The sequence below is a fragment of the Daktulosphaira vitifoliae genome, unplaced genomic scaffold (genome assembly GCF_025091365.1).
Source record: "Daktulosphaira vitifoliae isolate Bord-2020 unplaced genomic scaffold, ASM2509136v1 Scaffold_1, whole genome shotgun sequence".
In the NCBI taxonomy this organism is placed as follows: domain Eukaryota; kingdom Metazoa; phylum Arthropoda; class Insecta; order Hemiptera; family Phylloxeridae; genus Daktulosphaira; species Daktulosphaira vitifoliae.
The window spans coordinates 58813765-58818683 of record NW_026099572.1 but is presented as its reverse complement, the minus strand read 5'-3'; the positions used below and the strand labels follow the sequence as shown (position 1 = coordinate 58818683).

The 4919-nt window shown below is 25.3% G+C and overlaps 1 protein-coding gene and 1 long non-coding RNA gene across 2 annotated transcripts in view; one reads left to right on the top strand and one right to left on the bottom strand.

Annotated features, from left to right (window-relative positions):
* The window catches only part of LOC126894757 (uncharacterized), a 239303-nt gene that overhangs the window by 167398 nt on the left and 66986 nt on the right, over positions 1 to 4919 (bottom strand). The window lies entirely within an intron of this gene.
* The window catches only part of LOC126909285 (uncharacterized), a 7593-nt gene continuing 6764 nt past the window's right edge, over positions 4091 to 4919 (top strand). Inside the window, exon 1 of the long non-coding RNA XR_007704990.1 lies at positions 4091 to 4216. This is a non-coding gene — a long non-coding RNA (uncharacterized LOC126909285). The remainder of the gene's footprint in view (positions 4217 to 4919) is intronic.

Here is a 4919-nt window from a genome sequence, read left to right as displayed (position 1 = left end):
GACTGTGTTTAAAAATTATAAATAAGGTGATTATTTTATTATGAATCACTTTATTTAAAATTAATATATCATAGTTAAACCAAGTTTGTCAACTACACATTGTAGCAAATAAACATTAGCTAATTAATAACGGAAAATTGTTAACACCAAATAATTAATTTCTACCATTACGAAATGAAATTTTGATGCGCTAATCATAATTTATTTTTATATTTTGGTAAAGGCTAAAAAAAATGTCGATAGTTAAAATGTTTTTATTACAAAAAATCATATATTCAATTTAATTAAACTTTAAACAAGTTTTAATAATTTTTATTAGCATTTGAACTAGTCTAGTTTGAAACAATTCTTCAATTGTATATATCAATTTTAAAAATCATCCTAATTCAATTACAATTATCATTAAAATATTTTTTATATAGATAATGAATCGTTGTAGCTTATTTTCTTACAACTAAATACGAAAGCAACAAATGTTTTGTTTATCTTAATACATATAGGCATTTTTAAAATGAAAAAAATACATTCTCGATTAAATTTAATAGTGACTTATAGCACACCACAGCAAACATATTTTCCATATTAATAGAATGTATCATGTATTATAAACCACTTAATTATTTAAAAGATAAAAATAATATTGAAAATTTTTGTATTAGCTCCATTTTTTTCTTAATTTATCAATTTAAAAGTATTTTTATGTATATCCTTTATACGTTATAAAGTCGTCAACTTTAATTTTTCAAATGANTTAAACTTACATCAAATTAAAGCTAATACAATATTTTTTAAAAAATATTGTAAATATTTAAAAGTGCTATTCGAATTTATGATTTCTAGGTTTTTTTGACATTAAAATCTAAAATCGTGCAATATTTGGTAAAATTAATATATTTTGAAGAGTTTTACAGAGCAACAGCACATCTACACCATACAAAGCTAAATTAAGTTTTGGGTTTTTCAAAGTACTATAATATGAATGAAAAAGAAAGACGTTACAATAACATGTTTGTTATGAATAATGAGCCTCTAAATTCGATAAAAACGTAATTTTTGGTGAATATAATAAACCAATCTAACTATTTTTATAATTCTTATTAAAGTATCACAAAAGGACTAGAAATAAATAACAATATGCGCCCTTATAGCCAAAACTTTATAAGATTCTTAATAAAAATTACAAAAAAAACTTTTAATATTAAGCACTCGACAAATGTATCTCATCTAACTAGAGTGTGTGGTTATGTGCATAACAGCTGATCGCCCGGTGGTGATGATATCCACTACTACACGCGTAGTAATAGAATAATGTTGAGTGGACTATATGAATTAATATAGAATGATTAATAGCAATTAAATGTATTATACATGAATCATAAAACCTTATATACATCAATTTCGATGGAGGGACACTTAATACTAATGCCACAATGGCGCTAATATAAGCAAATAATAAATTATAAATGCGAGTAAGTCTTAAAAATAATATGAACAAGCATTATACTTATTGACTAATTAAAATAGCTAATGATAATGTTGAATATTGAATGGAACAATTGAAGTTAAATGCAAGTAGTTGACCAGTATGTACAATATGCTACAACAAAAACGAATACAAAATACTATCGGCTCGCAAAACGCCATAGAGCTTACAGCTAAAAATGCTCAGATGGCGGCGGCAATACAGACATAGAGAGAAGAACGACAACAACTCGGTGTAGCACAACGATATCATAAGTAATCATAACATACAATTTCTCTACAGCACATTTGACCGTGTATCAAACAATAACTTTTATTAAATATCGAAAATTTAGTGAAAATCGGAATTAAACTACGTAAAAAATTGATAAACATGGTGTAATCAGAGAATAAATATTATTTTTGATCTCCTGAAAAGTAAGAAAATCTGTATACAATATAAATGGAATAAGCAACACGATAGTTAGAATTTCTTTGCGAGCGTCTACGGTAAATAGTTCTGTGATGGTGTCACGTTACCATTATTGTGAGAATTATTTTAATAAAATACAGATAGCACATCCGGTTCCTGAGACTGACGAATTAACAAATAATATTTATTGCCAAATTGGCAATAGTTATAATTATTATAAAAACCCAAAAGACCTGACCAACGTGGTCAGTCGACTCCAGTTCCTTGTGTTATTCATCAGCCTCAGTACTCGGTTGTCGCTGTCTGGATTACTGCTTAAAGTAAAGTCTTTGTTTATTCCTTTTTAAACCTATCTACTCTCTTCCACAACATTTCAGAGTACTTGTGTCTTGCACTTCGTCTGCACCTCATACCTAGGTGTTACCCTGATTCCCTTCCTGTAACAACAGCCTTTCGACACCCACAGCTAATCCGGAGTGTCAGCTGAGTACGGTGACTGCTGTACGACAACACGCACGTGAATACCTAAACAGCAGGCACCACATCCTCATCTTCGTACACATTTACATTTCATTCTCCACCGTTTCCTTTTTTTTTATTGTGTTACGTCAGTTCTAGATCCCTGAAATTTTGATAAATTTCTGCTAATTCTCAGATATTATAAAAATCAAAATAATAATAAACTTTTATTTTAAATCTCAATCTTTGAAAAATTTTAATATGCAATCAATTGAACTAATAAAAAAATTATTAGATCAAAATTAATTATTTTTTTTATTTCTAACATATTTATTATTTATTCTTCTATTTTATTTTTCTAACATATCACCAAACTAAAAATAGGGGTTTTCCATTAAAGAATATTAAAGTTTAAATTTTTTATCGCTGAAATTGAATTATTACTCAATTTCATAATTTTGTAGTAATTTGAATCAAACAATATTGTCCTTTCCAAAAATTGGAAATATTCAATTGTTTCTGAGATAATAAGTGTCTTATCCTTCATTGAGTACCCTGTATTTGTATTTCTTAATTAAGAGAGTCATTACCTACCTCATTTAGAAGTTTCAGATGTATTATACAATTTTTAATTGGTCTATCAAGTAATTAAAAAATAAAATAAAATAAAAAATGTTGAGCCGAAAAATATTTAATAGGGACAATCGACCCAATGAATCAACATTAGGGGATTATTAAGAAAATCATTACTAATAATTCCCTAACGTATGCTCCTGTATATTCATTAGTTAATTTTTTTCAATAACTGAGCTGGTTAAACTAATTATAAGCAAATTGATTTATGTATAGAAATTTCATATAAAATAATGAAAAAAATACAACTTTCCTCATTTATTCCTCATATTTATTCATAAATATCTCTTATACTCCCCTAGTTTGAATAACACTTGAAATTTCTAAAACTTTTTATTCATGATGTTTTTTGTTGCTTTTGCAATAAAAAATAATTTGTTTATTGAAGCTCAAGTTAGAACCTAACACAGCAAACAACAATATTATATCGTTTAAGTAAAAATGGTATAAGTGTGATTTAAAACAAATATATGTGTTCATTTGAATTGTTTTCAAAAATTTCGTCATAGTTTTAATAATATAACATTAAATAAAAAAAAAAAAAATTGAAAACATTATGTATTTTTAAAATCTTTCCCCAAGCGTTAACTTGCCTGCACTTCCCTAATTTTTATGTTTAACATGTAAATAATTAGTAAATACTAAGTACACAATTAAATTGTGTTAAAATGCTTTTCAATAAATCAGAACATATTTTCGAAATATATTGTTTTTAAACAATGTAATTATTGATTTAAATTTAATAACTGTATTACTCATTTGATTGAAAATAGGGCCACCAATGTAAAAATAAATCTAATAAATTCATAATAACGATTAAAAATAGAAGTAAATTTCAAGATTTTTTACTTCAAGTGTGGTGAAATAAAATTTTATTAATCAAATAATTCATTTTTTTTTAAATTTAATAATTGCATAATATATGACATTTGAACNCATTTTTTTTTAAATTTAATAATGGCATAATATATGACATTTGAACAGCTAAACAAAATTTTAGTTTAAAATAGAGATACTATGAATATAATTTTTAAACATAACATTATACAAATTTAATGTTACTTTTTCAACTTAACTTTTGAAAATGTTTCGGAAGGTCTGACACTTTTATATATATCTTAAATTGAAGCTTATGTAATATCCTTTAATTTGAAAAAAAAAAAATTTGACCTCTGAACTTGTCTTTGTGGTGAAAGTTGACATCAAAGTTAATAAAAAATTACGATTTTTGTAAGATAATTTTTTTTTATATTTTTAACTTAATAATGCTCTAACTTTTTCAAAAATGAACATATCAATATAATTCTTTTTTATATAAATGCTTGATGTCTTTACTTATCATTTGGTATATTTTTTTTGTAAATATGACACTTAACCTGCCCACAGGGGGGATTTAAAATGACAACTTTTTCACAAAAAATTAACTTTTTCAACATAACTTTTCAAAATGTTCCGAAAGGTCTGACACTTTTATATATATCTTAAATTAAAGATAATATAATATACTTTATTATGGAAAAAAAAAATTTGACCTCTGGACTTTTCTTCACGGCGAAAATGGCTACCGAATGCTATTTTCATGTGAAAATTCTCGATTTTATTATTCATATTATATTTAACTTTATAATGCTATAACTTATTGAAAAGTTTATGGATCCACACNTTATATTTAACTTTATAATGCTATAACTTATTGAAAAGTTTATGGAACCACACTATCTTTTTATGAGAAATAATATTTTTTAATAAACCCTTTTTCATTCGACATACTTTATCTTAATCGAGATATTAAGGAATCAGCAGATCAAGTAGCTTTTGGAATAAAACACCAATTTTTTTAAAATTAAACACTATCTAAAGATTTGCATCGAAGCGTTTATTTTTGATAGTGATTTTAATCACTGTCAGATATCATTATACTTGATCCAACTAT